Here is a 21,860-nt window from a genome sequence, read left to right as displayed (position 1 = left end):
CCCCTCGGGCGACCCGGGGCGAAGCAGACGACCCCTCGGGCGGCCACGGCACAGGAACAGAACCCGGCTCCGGAGCAGGGCGAAGACGACCCCTCGGGCGACCAGGGCGGAGACGACCCCTCGGGCGACCAGGGCGGAGACGACCCCTCGGGCGACCAGGGCGGAGACGACCCCTCGGGCGACCAGGGCGGAGACGACCCCTCGGGCGACCAGGGCGGAGACGACCCCTCGGGCGACCAGGGCGGAGACGACCCCTCGGGCGACCAGGGCGAAGAAGACCCCTCGGGCGACCAGGGCGAAGAAGACCCCTCGGTCGACCAGGGCGAAGACGACCCCTCGGGCGGCCACGGCACAGGAACAGACACCGGCACGGGAGCAGGAACAGACACCGGCTCGGGAGCAGGAACAGACACCGGCTCGGGAGCAGGAACAGACACCGGCTCGGGAGCAGGAACAGACACCAACTCGGCGGCGGCCATCCTATCTGGGGACACTGGCTCAGGAACAGACACCGGCTCCGGCTCAGGAACAGACACCGGCTCCGGCTCAGGAACAGACACCGGCCCTGGAACGGCAGACACTGGCTCCGGCTCTGGAACGACAGACACTGGCTCCGGCTCGGGAATAGCAGATACCGGCATGTCCAGGATCCGAGCCAGACGTTCCAAATAGTCCATAAGTGCCTTGGCGGCCTAACGAATGGGCATCTTCTGATCTGTCTCAGACTGGGCAGACGGGACGTGCACAGTTTCTGACTGGGCAAACGGAGCGTGAACAGTCCCTGGCTGGGCAGACGTGACGTGAACATTCTCTGGCTGGGCAGACGGAACGTGAACAGTCTCTGACGTGGCCCCTCTTCTCCGCTTAGTCCTCATTTGGTCGGATCGTTATGTCACGGAACGTGCAAGGCAAAAAAGGTGTGAGGACTCAAATGCAGGAGAATGGTAATTTATTACAAAAAACAAACAAACACAAAGCACAAACCTTAAAATGAAGCGGATCACGGGGAACGGGGGATCACGGGGAACATTAGACAACGATCCGACAAAGACTGCAAACAAAAGGAGACTTAAGAAGGGAACAAATCAAGAGAAGACAGGTGGAAGAACTCAAACAATAATCAGGTAACGAGGGGGAGGGATCAGATAACGACAAGAGCACATGGCCCAAAATAACAAAACACCCATGTGCAACACAAGACAGGACAGGCATGTGACAAGATTTCTGTTTTGTCTTTTTGTACAAGTCCTAAATGCACAGGTTTTTGTTTTGTTTTGCAACATGCATTTAGCCTACAGTGAACAATAAACATTTATTTCTCCAGCTTCATGTCCTGAGCATTGTGCTTTCTATTTTTCTACGTAGTGTTTAGTGACTGTTCAGTAGTGTTTCTAATTTTGATTGACTCGAGGCACGATTTGACAACATAGTTCCGTTTTGAGCACAGATTGAACTGTTTTGAGGTGAAAGTTTAGTTTTGCAAGAAGAGTCTGAGGTTTTGTGAATGTAGCTTGAAAATTGGGTTTTGTGTTCACAGATTAGAGAAAAGGAGAGCAGCTTTCAAGAAATGGGTCTCAGCAATCGAGAAAAACTGTAACATTCTAGTAACTACTATTAACTAACAAGAAACTCTGATTAACAAATTAGCAAGTAAAAGCTCTCAGTTGAATGTCGTAACTTACATCTGAAATGCTGAATATTCCGTGTTTCTTTTTCATTTTATGGCATAGCTTGTTATTAGAGTATTAGTCAACTGTCTGCTTACTATTTGCCAACTCTTTATTCTAATGCTCCTCAACAGACATTCTACTGACTAAGTACCTTTGATAAATAAAAATTATAACTTTTTCTAACACTAACCCTATCAGGCCACAAACATGATGATAAAAAAAAAATCACAGATTTATCCATTTTGTTACTCTATAGTGTGGAGTGCCGCAAAATAAAGAAGATTTATTTATATAGCGCCTTTCCGTAGCTCAAGGTTGCTTAACATTGTACATTACAATACATTTACTGTCACGGAACGTGCAAGGCAAAAAAAGATGTGAATACTCAAATGCAGGAGAATGGTAATTTATTACAAAAATAAACAAACACAAAGAAAAAAACTCACGAGGGGGAAAAACACAATGAATAAAAATGAAACAACTGAACCTTAACATGAAGCGGATCACAGGGAATGGCGGATCACAGGGAACGGCGGATCACAGGGAACGTCGGATCACAGGGAACGGCAGATCACAGGGAACGGCGGATCACAGGGAACGGCGGATCACAGGGAACGGCGGATCACAGGGAACGGCGGATCACAGGGAGCGGCGGATCACAGGGAGCGGCGGATCACAGGGAGCGGCGGATCACAGGGAGCGGCACAGGGAGCGGCGGATCACAGGGAGCGGCGGATCACAGGGAGCGGCGGATCACGGAAACGGCGGATCACGGGGAACGGGAGACATTAGACAACAATCCGACAAAGACTGCAAGCAAGAGGAGACTTAAGAAGGGAACAAATCAAGAGGGGACAGGTGGAAGAACTCAAACAATAATCAGGTAAAGAGGGGGAGGGATCAGACAACGACAAGAGCACACGGCCCAAAATAACAAAACACCCATGTGCAACACAAGACAAGACAGGCATGTGACATTTACACACACATTACAATCACAGAAGGACACATATTGTCACATTATCCAAAATACATGTTAAATAGATTAGCTCAGCTTTTAACTGAGTCTTGAATTTAGCCACATATGAGATATTACAAAGTGTAAGCGGTAGTGAATTCCATAATGTAGGAGCGTTAACACTAAATGACCTTCCACCTGATGAGTTTTGAACATACTGTAATCTCACAATACGTTTTTTGGGCAGACCAAGAAAGAGAGCAATTGCAATAATCCAGATGTGATGTGATTAATGCATAAATTAAGGTTTCATTAAGTTTTCTGGATCAGCTAAAGTGAGAGAAGATCGAAGACGTGCAATATTACGAAGATGGAAAAAAGTTTTTTATTTAACAAGAGAAGAAATATGAGAGCCAAAAGATAGAGTTGGGTCGATTAAGACACCGAGCTTACGAATAGATGACGAAGGCTTCACTTGAACTCCATCAATGTCAAAGGACAGGTCCAGGCAAAATCTCTCGCATCAAACATGACTTTAAAGTAAACAAACATGGCGGACAACTGGCAAATGGTGCTCTAGTCAACACAGTTGGCTTTCATCAGCACTCGTTCTTCGGCGTGGGTCCTCCAGCTTATGCGGTAACTTTACATGTTACCGCATAAGCTGGAGGTGAGTCTTCTGTCAGCTCGCTTTCTGATTGAGTAATGTTTCGTTTCACGTGATAATCTCCAGAGTATAGGCCATTGCACACTGAGTCCCAAATTTTTTCGTATGCATTTTTTCGTGTTCGTCTGCCTAAAAATTCGTCACACACAGAAACCTTGCACACTGAGTCCGATGCGTATTTATTAAACCTTTGCGGAAAAAAATGCAAAAAATACTAAATGGATTCGTCAAGCAGTGAGGATGATTCTGTTTCCCTCTCTCTTCTTAAAAAGAAAAAAAGAAAGAGGAAATATTGGGTCCATCCAATCCTGAGATTGCAGTGGAGAGTTTCAGCTCCTTGTCAAGGAGTTGCGAAATTATCTCGAGCGATTCAAAATTTACCTCAGAATGTCAGTGGAACAGTTTTGATGCGTTGCTAGCGATACTGGAGCCACATATTAAAAAGAAGAATTTGGTTCACCAATTTCTGTGAACCAATCGTTCCTGAACAGAGACTGGCAGTATGTCTAAGGTATGGACACACGCGGCTGGCGTAAGCACTGGGCAGACAGAACAGCTGTAGGTTATATTTTGTACCCAAATAATACATTAGTAATCGAATTGGCTGCTCAATCACACCTTAATCGATCCAAAATTTCGATTTGATTGAAAGGGGAGGTTTATTCCTTTTCTAATCCGATCGAGAGAACATGTGGATGCGGAAAAAGCAGAAAATCGAACCCGATCCGATTTTTTTTTATTATGGACGAAAGTTTCGTAGACAGTGTGCAAGCGTGATTGACATAACATGAGGTTGAATTTTTGTTTTAACGTGCAAAAATTTTGGATGCGAATTTTGGAATTTTGAAGTGTGCAATGGCCTTAGGCGCACGTTTGTCCTCGGGGTTCCCCCAACACAACAGGATTTCTGATTCGATTTGAGATTGGGGCGGTTCTGAAGTTCTTCTGAGCAGATTCTGTCACACCTAATGCACCTCACACCAGAGGAAAATCTGATAAGATAATTTATAGAACCATCAAGATAATCGGGACTTTATCTTGCATTGTCAGAAGGGGAAATATTGGTTCAAAATCACTCCAAATATCTTGTAGTGTGTACCAAGCATACCAAGTGATGAGTTTGAGAATGCCATGGAGTTCAGCAGTAAGGGTGTCTCTGAAAACTGACATCACGAACAGGCCAAAAGTGTCCAGCTGAAATTCAAGAAAGTTGAGTTGGTTGACGTGATTGAGTGGGAAACCCCTTCGTAGAAGACAGCAACAACCTTCTTAAGCTGAACTCAAGAAAATTAGCAGACCAAGCTGTTGTGGACACTGTTCGAGTTGCAGAGGAGGGGCCAAGACAAGAGCAGTACAAACTCTTTGTTGCAATGAGGATTCAGGGAACAAAACGTATCACTGCCCATTTGAAGAGGAACAAGCTCCCTCTTCATAAAACAGCTCAGATAAGAGGACAGTCCAAGACAAAACTCGCTGAAAAATGACTGTGCACTGTTTTCCAGACTCTACATTGTCAGACCCGTAATGGGAACCAAGAAGACTTCTTCAAAAAAGGAAATCAGGCCTACCCTCCATCACTTTCACTTCATGGTGGGCTACTCTTGGGAAACAAGGCTGATCTGCCTAGAAAACAGTATAAGAAGTGCCCCAGACAGTGAGGTCTAAATATTATATGGGTCACCAGTCATCAACATGCTGAAACCAGGCGTAGCTAAAACCTTCAATGACTTTTCCAGCAAGATCTTCATACCTTATATTAAAGAGAAGCTTGAAATGATCAACAGAGTGGATGTTGTATGGGACTGCTATAAAGTCCCATACAAGCAGGGAAGCAGGGAAAGGGTACAAGAACAAGAGTGGATGGAAAAAGACAAGTTAACAAACCAACGGGAAAGGCTTCCTGAGAGTGGATAAAAACAAAACAGAGCTCTTTTACTTTCTGGCCAGGAACCTTGGAAATGTCGACTACCAAACAAGTTGTTTACACATGCGGTCCCAATCATCTCACCCACAAGAATCAGATCAGATTACACCTTGCACACATGAAGAGGCACATACAAGGATTCTACTCCATGCGGTGGATGCTGCAAGAAAAGGATTTAAAAAGATAACCCTGGGCACTGTGGACCAACTGTTGTGGTTCTAACCATAGCACATTTGTCAGAGCTGGGCATTGAGGAGTTGTGGGTGGCATTCAGGACTGGCAAGAACTTCAGATACATACCTGCCTATGAAATTGCCAATTCTCTGGGTCCTGACAAATCCAAGGCCCTTCCTATGTTCCATGCCTACACTGGCTGTGACACAGTCTCTGAATTTGCAACCAGGGGCAAGAAGACAGCTGGAATGGGATACTTGGAATGCAGATGAAATGGCAACATAGGCCTTCATGGCTCTTTCAAAGGCTCCAAAAAGCATTCCAGAAGAGGTCATTTCCATTGTTGAGCTCTTCACAATTCTCCTCTACGATCGCATCAGCAGCCATTTCAACATCGATCAAGCTCGTCTTGAGTTGTTCAGAAAGAAAGGAAGAAGGAATGGAGCAAATCCCTGCAACTAAGTATGCACTGGTGCAGTCAAGTCAAGTCACCTTCATTTATATAAGCTTTTTACATTATAGATTGGTTTAAAGCAGCTTTACAGTGATAATAGGAAATGCATTCAACAAAGATTGTTTTGGCCGTACAGCAGCTCTAGGAGAAAATCATTGTCCAGCTTAAGTAAGTTTTTTATTCATTCATTTCCGTTGTAAAAATCATTAGGTATTAACTTATACAAAAGCTATTAACTTGTACAAAACACTGTTCTCAACTGAAAACAGAAAACTCTTACTTCAGCCGTTCATCCACACGACAACGGTGCCCTGGTGGCCCGAGAACGCAAACCCTGAAATAGGTTTCAAAGTGCAAGCTCTTGAAAACGAGTTTTGAAAATGATACCTTTCTCATCTCTGAGTAAACTTCAAACACGTGAATCTGTGAAAACGGCAACGGTCCACAGGCATGCACATTTGAATGCGTATGTGCGCGGACGCATAGACTTTGTTTACAAAGTACAGCATCTCAAAAGAGCAGTGTACCAAGGAGGACGCTGTTGGGGAAAACCACTTGAGGTAGCAGCAAATATGCCATCATCCAACCCCAGTGTGTTGGAGGACCCAAGCGATTGGAGACCATTGTGGTCAACTCTTCCACAGGCAAACCAGTCCATCCTTAAACTCTTAAGTTGTGGCTGCAAGAAAGGTTGCCGTTGGCATTGCCAATGCAAAAAAGCCTACTTAAAGTGCACAGCTTTGTGTCAATGTGGAGGAGACTGTGAAGGAGACATTGAAGAATAGGTTTAACAACAACAACACAATTAAACAAAAACCAATGTGTTTCTGAAATATTTTTTTTAAGTAAATCTTTGTGTTTGACACATTCTTTTTTAGCTATGTTGCTAAGGTCATATTGGACATTCTATTCTTTACAGTCACTGTATTGTGATTTCTTTCTCTCAACCCTGAATTCACCATTAACTAATCACCTGATATATATATATATATATATATATATATATATATATATATATATATATATATATATGGTATATATGTATATGGTATTACTGTAATAATTGACCATCAAAACACATGGGTAGACATCTCCTTTTCTGTGTTATCATGTTTGATTCAGGAGATATGATACAAAATACATAATTTGGCTATGGCGGAAAGTAAAATGGCCACCACGAGGCATTTTTTTGCGATGGCTCCATTTCTGTAAATGTTCAGGGCCCCAAACTGTACAAGAGTACCAAGTTTCATGCTTTTATGAAAAAGTGAACATATCTCAAATTTTACACATATCACCTGGACTATAATGAGAGTTAGTTGACATGGTGTTGACAAGTTAATTATAGTCAATAGAATGTCTAAAGTGGACCACCAAAAATAAAGCGTAACCCCTTACTTTTTTCATTTAAAAAAAAAATCCTACAAGGTTTTTTTTTTATGCTAAAATGAGATTCCAGTTTTCTTCCGGGAATGAACACGTCACAATATTACTCATTATAATAATTCATACGCAGAATAAAGGGGCGGTGCCTGGTTGGGTTTAAATTGACGCCATTGGTTAAGTCGATGTTGCTGTATCGGGCTGGTGGGGATGTTAAAACAAGAGCAAATCTAATTTCACCTAGATTTGTTGCATTGTGCATTGCAGCTTGAGTTGGACGCAGGTATTTTTCTTTTTTCTTAACATTTCTTTTTTTATAGATAGTTCTCTTTCCCTCCAAGCGTGGTCTGTTTTGTGTTTGCATGGTTTAATCTAACCTGTTATCCACCAAGGAGCCGCGACATCGGCCGCACACACACTCAGATCAAAAATAATAAATTGTAAAATAAATCAAAGGTGCAGTGGAAGGCCTAGTTGATAAAATCCTCAGACAATTGAATGATAAATCTGTGGTCCCATGCCTCGTTGTGCTGCAGGTTGCCTGGAGGTTATTACTGTGTACTTTATTCAGTTCTGCCCATTCATCACCTCAGCGTGCTAGCGGTCATGCTTACAGACAGGGAACTGAGAGATAGAGAGAGAGAGAGAGAGAGAGAGAGAGAGAGAGAGATGGCCTAGCTGACTTGTTTAGCGCTGGATTATATTTATATACTGCAGGGTTTCCTAAGCTATTTTTTTCTTCATAATCATGACAAGATCTTAAAATTCAATTGGTATATTTCCATGTCAAAATGCTTTCTAGCTCATAATTCATCCATTCATTGGTTATTTCTCCAAACACTGTGCCTCTATGGCACTTTAAAAACATTGCTCTGTTTGTTTGAGCAACCAGCCCAACACAGCAACACTGACTCAACCAATAGGACGGGGCCCTGTTGTGGTGTGATCAATGGCAGTAGAGGGATAGTTCAGGAAACCTGTTTGAAAACAGTCGCTATTTTTGCTATTCCATCGGTGAACAGAAATCACACAATTCACCTTTAAGTCATTTATACTATATATATATATATATATATATATATATATATATATATATATATGTCATACTCAAACCAATTAATTATTTTGAGCGTTAGGGTTTACAGTAGTTTACAACTTAGTTAACTTAAATAAAGAGAACATTGGAAGACCTGAATTAAGAATGTCTATGATGTCTTTTTAAAATATGCATCATATTTTCTGTTATGTACTAACTAAAAAAGAAAAGAAAAAATTCAGCAGTCAGTAAACCTAGCCAGTATGTGTTTTGCACTTTATGAGCGATTAAAATTTTCCTTGTTCTTTTGAATTTTTTAAATGGACCAGTATGTACTGTAACATTCTCTCCAGTCCACCAAGAACCATTTATTTAAACTAAAACGCAAAAACGGCTAATTCAGAAATCGAATCAGTAGTCAGAAAATTTTTGCCAATCACAACAGATGTTATATAAGAACCTGCTGTGACGTGGGTGTCACAAACATTGGTGATTATCTGGAAAGGTCTTTTTAAAGCATTATACCTCACTTTCAACCCAGGAAGTCCCTAAGGGAAATTTAAGGAACACCCAGGTTCCGCCATGTGACAATGTGTGCATTTTTGTTGCCATGGTAACATTTCCAAAATGGTGGCCTGTCTGCTGTGCACATGTTGCAGTGCCAGCAATTTTTTAAAACTTTTTTTTTGTTTTTAAAGGTACCCATGCAACAATTCTAATGTTTTAATAACATATCCTAGATTACACTTGACCTGATTTTAAAACATGTTTTGTACAAATTGATATAAAACAAGTTTTGAAAATGTTGTGGTGACATATCTGTCACATCGGGCTTTTAACCTTAAAACAGTAGGTGGAATTTTGATGTGACGTATGTGTCACATTAAGAAAAATGGTAATGAGCTGCTCGAATAATTTAGCTGATTCAATTATTTTAGTGTTATATATATTCTGCTGCTCAATTCAAAGCATATTTTAACACATGCAAACAAAAAAATGTCAAATTAATAACATTGTTAAAGGGTAACTAAACCCCTGGTCAGAGCCTGACTCCACCCACTTGCAATATTTGAAAAATGCTGAAAAAGTGGGCAGAGCCCAGCAGAGGGGGGCGTGCAGCTGACACACATCTCTCTGTAGGCAAGGACGTAGTTAGCTGGTACCCTCTGACGTCACAGGGCACCACAACTTCCAAAAGGAACATTCAACTGCAGTAGCCACTGTTCTACCTGAAGAGGGCAGCACTCAGATGTTTTTACACCATATATTGTAGAATTAAAACACTTTATACCCAAATGTCCAAAAAATTACTTGAATCAATGAACAGCAATAATAAAGCCCCAGTCTTACAGATCATTAACTAAAATAAATTTTGCATACCTGTAACTAAAACAGGTATGCAACATCTGGTATAAAACACCATATTTATTTTTAATCAGTTTGCACATTTTCGAGTTGTGAAAAAATAATCTAAAAATGTATTTCTGATTAAACCGTATACCTGAAAAGGTCACAGTTATGGTCACAGTTATGTGTTTTGAAATATGTGGCAAAGCAAATAAAATGCAATAACTATTACTTCTGAAAAAGTTATTTTTTAAAATGTATCTTCCCAGAAAAGTTATAATTTTGAAAATGTTGTGGAAAAGAAAATAAACAGAAAAAAATGTTATTTAGCAAGAAAACTGCCAAAAAATGTATTTTTCCAAATGAGAAATAAAAGCCCAAAGTGACATATATGTAACATTACAGATCTTTGACAAGGAATGGTTGTATTTGAAAAACAACGGCAGAAACATGTTTTAAGTGGTCCATTTAGTCTGTTTTATATGCCCCATAATTTTCCTACAAGGGGAAATTGGTCTGAGTTCGTATGGGTTAAATATAAATGTCTTTAAGTTATTAGACTTTAAAAAAATATATATTCTAATGGTCAGACAAACTGAAACATTTTCATGTAAGGCAATGTTTATTGCAGTTTGGATTTCGTAGTATAGTATGCCATTCTTGCACAGGCTTCAGGAAAGGTAATAATTTCATCTGCACTGTAAGAAACAAATCCGTAGAACAACGGAAAAGGTACTAGTAATTTTCCACCAGGTCATTATCCTTTTTTATTTAACCCTAAAACACAACACAATGCAATGTGTAATTCAAAATATGGGCAAAACACCTATGAAAAATCAATATGGAAAATTCCTTCACACAGTACATTGAGGCTTATTTTGAAGGAATTTTCTTAGAGTGTTTAGAAGCAAGTAATGTTGCTGAGAGACATTTTTCAGTAAGATAATTTGTGCGATGAGCAGCATATGGGCTGAATGAATTGCTTTGTAGGAAGATATGTTTCTCAGTCTCCTTTCTACCGCACATGATAGAAGAGCATAGCTTATCACATGTATGGAGCCCAAACCACAAAACCTTCATTTATTTATGGCCCAAATTCAAAGTGAGTGATTGTTCTTGACTTCATATGTAACTACAGTACAGTTCCTGAGTTATTGCAGGATGTTTTCTTCTTGGCTACATTTCAAAAGCTACTGAAGCCTACTAGAACTTTTTATAATACAAGGTAATCATTTATTCAATCCAGTAAAAACGTTGCAACTTCATGCCAATTAGCAGTAAGTAGAGTATTAGTAGACTATTAGGTTAGTTATAGTCAGTAGAATATCTAAAGTGGAGCATCAAAATAAAGTGTAACCTAATACTACACAAAATTTGGATTTGTAAAGTATGTTTATGACCAGACCATCACATTACTCATTGATATTGCTTGTGCAAAACTAGCCTTATTCAACATTGCTCAGCACTCACAGCTACATCTGATAGATTAGGACAATATATTTAAATTTATATTACATTTTAAGTCACATGGCTTGTGAAATAAAATGTTTAAAGTGAGGCCACTTGTCCTCCTCCTATCCTCCTCTTGTCATTTGCATTATTCTTTTAGCACAAAAATGACAAATGAAAATAATAGAAGCAGAAGCAGGAAATTAACAATCTTCAAATAAATGCCAGGCCCAAAATATCAATAAATGTCTCTGTCTGAGGTGCGTCTAAAATACATATTTTAACATCTCCCATTTTATAATTGATCACAGTGTTCTCACAAGCACAATCTCACAATCCTATTGCCATATAAAACACACTATACCAGTCAAAACCATTACCCATTCTTTATTAGCAGCACTTTACACATATAATAGTAAACCCATCACAAACCCATCACAAAACACATATGTTCGTATGGGTCTTGAGGTTGTTTTTGGGCTTTACTAGAGCAGGTTTTCCTGCTTGAATGTTGATTATTTTCCCCATATTCTCCATAGTTTAATCTCCTCTCTTCCCAGTCTGTAGGTAACGCTCTGTTTAGTTCCTGTCTCAATGAAGCCCCTCCTTCTGAAAACTGTGCTCTAATTGGTCGGCTGGATCACTGTGTTGTGATTGGTCAAGCGCTTCAAGTATGTTTGGGAAATGCCCCGCCCCTTACCATAACCACCAGTTTAACACGCTACTAACTCAACCAGGCATGAATTATTTAAATAAGGAATATTGTGTATATTGTGTATTATATATTGATGTCGATATGGGTAATGCTAGGGACAGGTTTGCAAGTATTGGTAGGTTTAAGGGAAGGTTAAGATATAAAGGAAGTGTAAACAGTGTAATTATAGATGGAAATGTCATGGCTTTGTACTTAACAGATTAGAAAGAAAGTAAAGTGGAGGTCAATATTTTCCCAATTTACAAAATCATGTTCAGGATGGTGCAATTTTAACCATGGAAAACAAGACACAAAATTGTCAACTAAAATATAATTTATTAATTTTCATTTATTCATTTAGAAGACACTTTTATACAAAGAGTTATACAAATTTAAATGTTTTAAACATTACAGATTTCAATTGCTCACTGCCCTTGTTCAAACCTGAGCTGAAATAAGTAAGGGATAATCCACGGCTAGCTGTGCATTGGACGATTTTAATGCACTACGTGGAGACAAAGAAGAGCATTAAAATAGTTTAATGCACAGCTAACCGTGGATTATCCCGCTTATACCATGGTATAACATTTTACATTACATTTACATTTATTTGAACAAATACATAGCATTTTTCTAAAATTAATTATCGAGAGAGAGAGAGAGAGAGAGAGACAGAGAGAGAGAGAGAGAGAGAGAGAGAGATGCATATATGTGTGTGTTCAGCATCTCTCTCTCTATTAACAACGAAGGTGTGAGTTTAATTACTTCAAAATAAACATTGTTGCTTAGAAATTCAGTAGTGAAGGTTTTTTATTAATAAAACTCATGGGGCAGCGTTGATACGTTTCTGTAATCCTGAATATTTCTGTGTGCACAGCGCGATCTGTACAGGCTACGAGGAGGTGATGGGAACCCAGGGGCTGGGACAAATGAACGAGAACGGGGAACTGTTTGCTGACCTCTGTGCCCTCAAAAGCCTCGTCATCGGAAGCAGTGTCTTCCTACACAAATGCATCCACAAGGCCACCTGGAGATCTCCTGACTACACCATGGAGAATCAGATAGACCATCAGCCAGAAGTTCAGGTGATCGCTTGAAGACGTGAGTGTGAAAAGAGGAGCAGATGCGGCCTCGGACCACCACCTGGTGCTAGCGCCAGTCAAGCTCCATATGAAATGACACACTCAGCCGGCCAGTACCTGTACACGTTACAACGTGGACCTTTTGTGGGACAAAGGTAACAAGGACCAATTCTGTGTTGCCATCTCGAACAGGTTCCAGGTGCTCCAGGAACTGTATGAGGATTCTAACTACCTGGCAGCATGCAATGCGACTGTGGGCTGACACTTGTGAAGACACCCTGGGCAAGATGAAGACACAGGACAAGGACTGGATGACGAAGGTGACTTTGAAGAAGATTGAGGAGAGGAAAACGAAGAAAGCAGCGCTCTATAACAGCTGGAGAAGAGCTGCAAAGGCAGAGGCCCAAAGACAGTACACATGTGCCCACAGGGAGGCCAGGAAGAGAGACAGACAAGAGAGAGTTTGTGGATGGCTTAGCTAAGCAAGCAGAAGAAGCAGCTGCACAGAGGAATCTGAAGAACTTGTATAACATCACCAAGAAGCTGTCTGGAAAGTTCCAGGAGACAGACAGGCCAGTCAAGGACAAACAAGGTCATCCTTTTTACGACCTCAGATGACTAAAGAAAGAGATGGGCAGAGCATTTCAGTGAACTACTGAATAGACCAGCCCTGGAAGAGCCTGCAGAGGCTATACTTCCAGCCAACTGCGACCAGTCCAGCAAAGAGGAGATCAAGAAAGCCATCAAGACACTAAAGAGTGGAAAAGCGGCCGGACCAGATGTAATACCAGCAGAGGCCATCGAGGCAGACATCAACACAGCCACTAGCATGCTCTACAGCCTGTTTGCGAAGATCTGGGAGAAGGAGGAGATTCCTGAAGAGTGGAGAGAAGGCCTTATAATGAAACTGCCCAAGAAAGGAGACCTGTGAGATTGTGGCAACTACAGAGGGATTATGCATCTGTTCCAGGAAAAGCGTTGAACAGAATCCTGCAAGAGAGAACGAAGACTGCAGTGGATGCTCAGCTCCGAGACCAACAAGCAGGTTTCCGAAAGGACAGATCCTGTACAGACCACATCACCACCCTACTTATTATTGTGGAGCAGTTGCTGGAGTGGAACTCGGCCCTCTACGTCAACTTCATAGACTATGAGAAAGCCTTCAACAGCTTGGACCGAGAGACGCTGTGGAAGCTGCTCAGACACTACGGGTGAAAGAGAAGCTGACCACCCTGATTCGAAACCCGCACAAAGACATGTCGTGCGGAGTGAGACATGCCGGCCAGCATTTGGACAGCTTCACAGTGAAAAAAGGAGTTTGACAAGGTTGTCTGCTGTCACCTTTATTGTTCTTGCTTGCCATCGACTGGATAAGGAAGTCCACCACTGAGGGAACAAACAGGATACAGTGGACCACTTGGACGCAGCTGGAAGACCTGGATTTTGCTGATGACCTAGCACTTCTCTCCCACAGACATGCCCAGATGCAGGAGAAGACATCACAACAAAGTCTCTGCAAACCTTAAGATCAGCAGGAAGAAGACCCAGGTGATGAAGATCAACACAGCAAACAACAGTCATGTCATGCTAGATGGACATGCTCTTGAGGAAGTGGACTCCTTTGTCTACCTTGGGAGTGTTGTGGACAAACAGGTTGGCACAGACAGTGATGTGGTCGCCAGGGTGGGCACAGCAAGGGCGGTGTTTATCATGCTTAAAAACATCTGGGCCTCCAAAGAGATAGAAGAAGCAGCAAAAATTAGGATTTTCAACTCCAATGTGAAGTCTGTTCTCCTATATGGGTCAGAGACATGGAGAATGACCCTCGTACACTGCAGAAGATCTAGACTTTCACCAATGGATGCCTAAGGTGCATATTCAAGATCTGATGGCCTGACCGTACCAACAATGAGGAGCTCTGGCAAAGAGGCAATCAAGAAGCCATCACCCAGCAGATAGGGAGGATAAAGTGGGGCTAGATTAGACACAAATTACGTAAACCAACGAGTAATGTGAAATGCCAGTCAATTGGAACCCTCAAGGTAGATGAAAGAGGGGACGGCCCAAGAACAGCTGGAGGCGAGACACTGAGACAGAGCAGAAGAAGAGTGGTATCACCTGGACTCAAATAGAAAAGACAGCCCAAGACCGTGCCCGCTGGAGAATTGTTGTCGATGGCCTATGCTCCATGAGGAGCGATGGGCCTAAGTAAGTAAGTAACAGCGCAATCTCCGATCTCTGATTGAGTGACGTGTGTGTGTGTGTGTAATGAGTATACAGTATAGCTACTGTTTTGAAGCATTTAATTAACTTGTGCATTTGCTGCATTTTCAGTGCAATTATAATTATTAATGTTATATATTATGTCGTCAAAAAAAAAAAAAAAATATATATATATATATATATATATATATACATACATACATACATACATACTTTTTCTATGTACACAAAAGGCCTATTTCTCTCATAAATTTTCACAAATCTGTCTAAATCTGTGTTAGTGAGAACTTCTCCTTTGCCGAGATAATCCATTCACCTCACAAGTGTGGCATATCAAGATGCTGATTAGACAGCATGATTATTGCACAGTTGAGCCTTAGGCTGGCCACTATAAAAGGCCACTCTAAAATGTGCAGTTTTACTGTATTGGGGAGTCCGGGGGGGTCCGAAAACCAGTCAGTATCTGGTGTGACCACCAATTGCCTCAAGCAGTGCAACACATCTCCTTCACATAGAGTGGGTCAGGTTGTTGACTGTGGCCTGTAGAGTGTTGGTCCACTCCTCTTCAATGGCTGTGCGAAGTGGCTGGATCTTGGAGGTGAAGATGCGGGATGTAGAGGTCCTGGGCTGGTGTGGTTACACGTGGTCTGCGGTTGTGAGGCCGGTTGGATGTACTGCCAAATTCTATAAAACGCCTTTGGAGACGGCTTATGGTAGAGAAATGAACATTCAATTCACGGTCAACAGCTTTGGTGGACATTCCTGCAATCAGCATTCCAATTGCACACTCGCTGTATATATATATTATATATAAATAACAAATTTTTCTTAAATACAGTATATAAATGCAGTGTGTATATTTATATATACAAAATAATTGTATACAGTACACACAAATTATGTAAACAAACTTATTTTAGATGCTCAGCATGCACTTATTTCATTGCACAGTGATTTATATTTATATATACTGTATATATATATATATATATATATATATATATATATATATACGGTGGCTGAGAGAGCTTAACGTGCTGCAACTGAAGAAAACGCATGCAAATAGAAAAAAACATGCAAATAGAAAAAAACACCCCCAAATTAAGAAAACATCTTCATCAGTTTCAATTCACATGTGTTCTCCAAATACTCACAACACAACCATACAGAAACGATTATTAACAATATGTTCAATGTCATCAGAATACATATGAGAAAAGAACAATGAGCGGAAAACTGAAATAAATAAAAAAAATAGAGAAGAAGAACATGAGGGAAAGATATTAATCTATACAATAATCTATATCAGTTACACTGTACACATTGTTTCATGTTATGTTTAAATTTCAATAAAAGAAAAGTTTCATGAGAAATGTTAGGTAATGTAAGGTCCAAAGTTTTAAAGTTGAGACACTGACACACATATACAGTGATGTGAATAAGTTAGGACACCCATAAAGTTGTCTAAAAAGAGGAATAAAAAATCATCTTTTGGAAATTGATCTTAATGCCTTAATTAAAAAAATGAGGAAAAATCTAACCTTTAAGGACATCAATTTTCTTTGTGAATGAATAATGTATCGTAAATAAATAAATGATCTTCCTTAAAATACAGGGTGCATAAGTCAGGACACCCCTATGTTAAAGGTCAGTTATTTCATGGATTCAGGATAATATGCATCCTGATAAAGTTCCCTTGGCCTTGGGAATTAAAATATCCCACATCATCACATTCCCTTCACCATACCTAGAGATTGGCATGGTTTTATTTCAGTTAGCCTAATAGCTGGTTTGATTTGCATTGAGAGATGATCTTATGGAAAGTTCCCCATGCCAATCTCTAGGTATGGTGAAGGGTGTGTGATGATGTGGGTCTATTTTAATTCCAAAGGCCAAGGGAACTTTATCAGGATGCATATTATCCTGAATCCATGAAATAACTGGCCTTTAAAAATAAAAATCCGCCTGACTCTATTGGAATTTAACATAGGGGTGTCCTGACTTATGCACCCTGCGTTTTAAGGAAGAACATTTATTTATTTATTTATTTATTTATGATACATTGTTCATACACAAAGAAAATTGGCGTTTAAAGGTTGGTTTTTTCCTCATTTTTCTAATTAAGGCATTAAGATCAATTTCCAAAAGTATATTTTTTATTCCTCTTTTTAGGCAACTTTAGCATGGGTGTCCTAACTTATTCACATCACTGTATAACGCATATTTTAAACGTTTTTTTGTAAAGTAAAATTTTTTTATTTTTTTATTTGCAACCGTTATGTTAACAACATTATATTTCTGTCGTCAGAACAGATATAAAAACAGCAACAACAACAAAAAAAAAAACAGTATATACCTAATTATTAAATTAATATTAAAATATACCTAATTAATCTATTGATCATTTTAGGGAAATATCATATTCACAAAGCCAAATTTAGTAATTCTAAACCTTCCTTTATTGCTTTTGGTAAGGAGGCGGAACAGTACATCAAATCCATCTATGATTCAAAAAATAAGAAGGCTGCTGAAACCATTCAGTTATGCTCTATCTTTAATATATTTATTTGAAACTCCCCCTGGCAAAAAACAAACAAACATAGTAAACAAACAAATAAAAACATGCTGCGTTGTCATGGGAACATCCCGGGTGAAAATTACGTTGTCTTTCGTTGCTCCCTTCATGAAGTGCGTTCCAAACGGCTACATAATGGCACACTAGTGCCCTGCTCACTACAGAGTCCAACTTGAAGAGCTCTGCCGTCTGCCCTTCGAAGGGAGCAGGGCATAGGGACGCTCACGAGCAATAAGCACGTCCCAGCCGGGTTCGTCACTTATTTGGTTCCCCCGGAAACATTTCCGTTGTGGTCTGTGTTATTTGCACGGCGTTTCTGTATTTGGTTGTGTTGTGAACTTTTGCAACGCGTTTCTGTATTTGGTTGTGTTGTGAGTGTTTGGAGCACACATGTGTTGTGAAACTGATGAAGATGTTTTCTTAATTTGCGGGTGTTTTTTTCTATTTGCATGTGTTTTTTTCTATTTGTATGCGTTTTCTTCAGTTGCAGCACGTTGAGCTCTCTCGGCCATCATATATATATATATATATATATATATATATATATATCACTTGCAATACAGACCATGTCCATACCATTAAAATGAATATAGAAACTGAAGGTCCTGGAGAAAGAAACTTCTATCAATTCACAAAATGCATCTCTCCACCGAAATAAGAGAAAAACAGCATTACTAATTCACAGCGAGGGATCCAGTCAGCGTGGAGAGAAGCTGAAGGATAAATGAGTGAAGGCATATCTCTGATGCAGTATCATCTCAGCTGGAGGACTGGCTCGCCTAAGTCCCTGTTACTCATATCTTACAATAGACTTCTTTAACAGGGTTGAGGATTCGTATGGGATATGTTTAAACTAATCATTACAGGATCCTGCTGGTGAAGCTTCCAGAGGCTCACAAAACAACTACAAACAGAAACAATGATAAATCATTTAGGTATGAATGTTAGAAGCTACATTCTCAGACAAGCCATATAGGCATTATGAGTGATAAAACACAGGAATATGACACAAGATGTACTCAAAGACAATAAGGTTAAACCACGATATATTAAATTGACATCATTGGTACTCTATTGGCTCCTCTGCTTTACTCATGATGGTGGTTCACACAGGATCAAAGAGTAAAAATCAAACTCTGCACTGGCACAAAATCAATACGTATGCTACAGAATATTGGGTTTAGCCTGTAGACCTTGAAACTAGAAGTACTTTGAAATAAAGCTGCGCTGTAGTAATACCACTGGAGGTAATCGAGGTTGAGTAAGACTGTGCTCAACAGCGACTACAGCAAGATCACAAGCAGGTTTCTAAACCGATCGTGTGAGATGAGTGACACAAGGTCGCCATCATAAACATGGCAACGTTAAAGCTCAAATACATGATGATTAAAAACCTCAAAATTGAGTGCATTGGTGTCCGCCCAGTTTTTCAGTGGACTTCCGGAACTATATTTTCCATTCATTTTTCCCATAGGGGATTTAAAAAAAGTCTTGGTCCCACTTTATATTAAGTAGCTTTAAGTACTATTTACTTACATTGAAAAATAAGTACAATGTACTTATTGTGTTCAGGTTGTATTGTAAAACACTTTTGCTGCTGTTGAGATGTGATATGTGTGAGGTTAGGGTCAGGTGTGTGTGATACGGGTAAGGTTAGGGTCAGGTGTGTGTGATACGGGTAAGGTTAGGGTAAGGTGTGTGTGATACGGGTAAGGTTAGGGTCAGGTGTGTGTGATACGGTTGAGGTTAGGGTCAGGTGTGTGTGATACGGGTAAGGTTAGGGTCAGGTGTGTGATACGGGTAAGGTTAGGGTCAGGTGTGTGTGATACAGGTAAGGTTAGGGTCAGGTGTGTGTGATACGGGTAAGGTTAGGGTCATGTGTGTGTGATACGGGTAAGGTTTGGTTCAGGTGTGTGTGATACGGGTAAGGTTAGGGTCAGGTGTGTGTGATACGGGTGAGGTTAGGGTCAGGTGTGTGTGATACAGGTAAGGTTAGGGTCAGGTGTGTGTGATACGGGTAAGGTTAGGGTCAGGTGTGTGTGATACGGGTAAGGTTCGGGTCAGGTGTGTGTGATACGAGTGAGGTTAGGGTCAGGTGTGTGTGATATGGGTAAGGTTAGGGTCAGGTGTGTGATACGGGTGAGGTTAGGGTCAGGTGTGTGTGATACAGGTAAGGTTAGGGTCAGGTGTGTGATACGGGTAAGGTAAGGGTCAGGTGTGTGATACGGGTAAGGTTAGGGTCAGGTGTGTGTGATGCGGGTAAGGTAAGGGTCAGGTGTGTGTGATACGGGTAAGGTTAGGGTCAGGTGTGTGTGATACGGGTAAGGTTAGGGTCAGGTGTGTGTGATACGGGTAAGGTTAGGGTCAGGTGTGTGTGATACGGGTAAGGTAAGGGTCAGGTGTGTGTGATACGGGTAAGGTTAGGGTCAGGTGTGTGTGATACGGGTAAGGTTAGGGTCAGGTGTGTGTGATACGGGTAAGGTTAGGGTAAGGTGTGTGTGATACGGGTAAGGTTAGGGTAAGGTGTGTATGATACGGGTAAGGTTAGGGTCAGGTGTGTGTGATACGGGTGAGGTTAGGGTCAGGTGTGTGTGATACGGGTAAGGTTAGGGTCAGGTGTGGTTGTATGGGTAGGTTTAAGGGAAGGTTAAGGTGTAAGGGTTGGGTCAACTGTGTAATTACAAATGTAATTACATAAATTAATAACAGCTGTAATTACATGCAGGTATTTTCAAAATATAAGTACAATGTAAAAACATGTATGTACACAATAAATCCATTGTATCAAATTATTAATTTCAATGTAAGTACATAGTACTTAAAGCCACTTAATATAAAGTGGGACCAAAGTCTTTGTTAAAGCATTATGAACCAAGTCAAACTGCTATAGAGAATCACAACATTACAAATGTTGATTTGATGCAAACAAGTATTTGAAAATCAGACAAAAAGACAAAGGCACAACACAGGAAAAGCACTACAATCCCAAAAGGCATGATGATGCTGAAATATAAAACTATCCAGTTAAAGTTTTGTATTAAATCTATAGAATTTTTTTTATAGTGTTGGGTTTGAGTGTATAGTCTATATAGATGATTTCAACATGAAATCAAAAATGACAATTCATATGTTTTTGTGGAATATTGCCAAATTGATTGTAAATCATTTATCTATGCACATCATTATTGTTTTAAATTCATGTTACTGGTTAATCTTGAATCAGAATAACAGCGACATCTCTTCTCTGATGATGAGGGCGGAGCAACCTGTCACTCACATGAGAACCACCAATAGCAAGCCACAACCATCCAATCAATTCCCCTCAGACAAAATCAAGTCCCGCCCACATTTGTTCTTGTTCCAGAATTTCACTTGCATATATGGCACAGTGGAGAAGAAAAGACTATCACAAATTACATTTCATGCTGAATTTAAGACTAAGAGACTAATAAATGGCACATCTAGAAGAACAAAATTGACCTTCCTTCACCTCTTCATTGTGCACATCTTGTCAAAGCGTTATCTTCACTTTCAGTGGATAAACATCATGTTCGAGTCGCCAACCTACACTTTTTACCCATCTGCCTTTTGCCAATATCTTATAAACACTACAGATCATTTCTCTTTACAAAAACAGATTGATTGTCCCCCTCCCTCTCTCTGTATTCATTCATTCATTCATTAATGCATTCATTCATTAATTCATTCGTTTTTTTGACGGATTGAACAATGGATGGTTGACAGGCGCATGTCACAAATCGTAACGTTAATAACAGTTTCAAGAGATTAATGTGAGTTTTTCTCCCCAATATTAAATTCAAAATAGGGAGTCAACGCTTGGTTTGCAGTATATGACTTATTGATTTTGAGATTATGAATGCTGAATCGTTTAATTGCATCTAAACGCACAGCTTGTTGCAGCATGTCTCTGAAAATTAGAGCTCCTTTGCGAGTCCGGGGATGAAAGCCGTCTCTCTGCCCCGCTGAATTCATCTGACTGGAAAATGAAAAGTTTGGCCGGATCGATGTCTAATGACTGGAGTAAAAGAATACAGTGCTGCTAGACTGCGCACCCTGCATCCGAATCAATAAAGAAATCTGGATCACAGCAGGGAAGGTGGATGATGAATCAATGATAAACAAATTTCCACACGTTTGAAAAGCCTGAACTATTGAATTAGACTATTCACTCCAAAAAACAAACAAAAAAAACACACACTTTGT

General features: G+C 40.4%; 1 pseudogene; it reads left to right on the top strand.

The window, feature by feature from the left end:
* The first annotated feature begins 2,142 nt into the window (after positions 1-2,142).
* LOC143705272 (uncharacterized) lies at positions 2,143-14,707 on the top strand (annotated as a pseudogene).
* The last annotated feature ends 7,153 nt before the right edge of the window (positions 14,708-21,860 follow it).

This window comes from Siphateles boraxobius, unplaced genomic scaffold, assembly GCF_051911475.1.
Source record: "Siphateles boraxobius isolate OS27281-9 unplaced genomic scaffold, OSU_SipBor_1 110, whole genome shotgun sequence".
Classification (NCBI taxonomy): domain Eukaryota; kingdom Metazoa; phylum Chordata; class Actinopteri; order Cypriniformes; family Leuciscidae; genus Siphateles; species Siphateles boraxobius.
The sequence above is the reverse complement of the archived record's forward strand: the minus strand, read 5'-3'. Positions and strand labels throughout refer to the sequence as shown.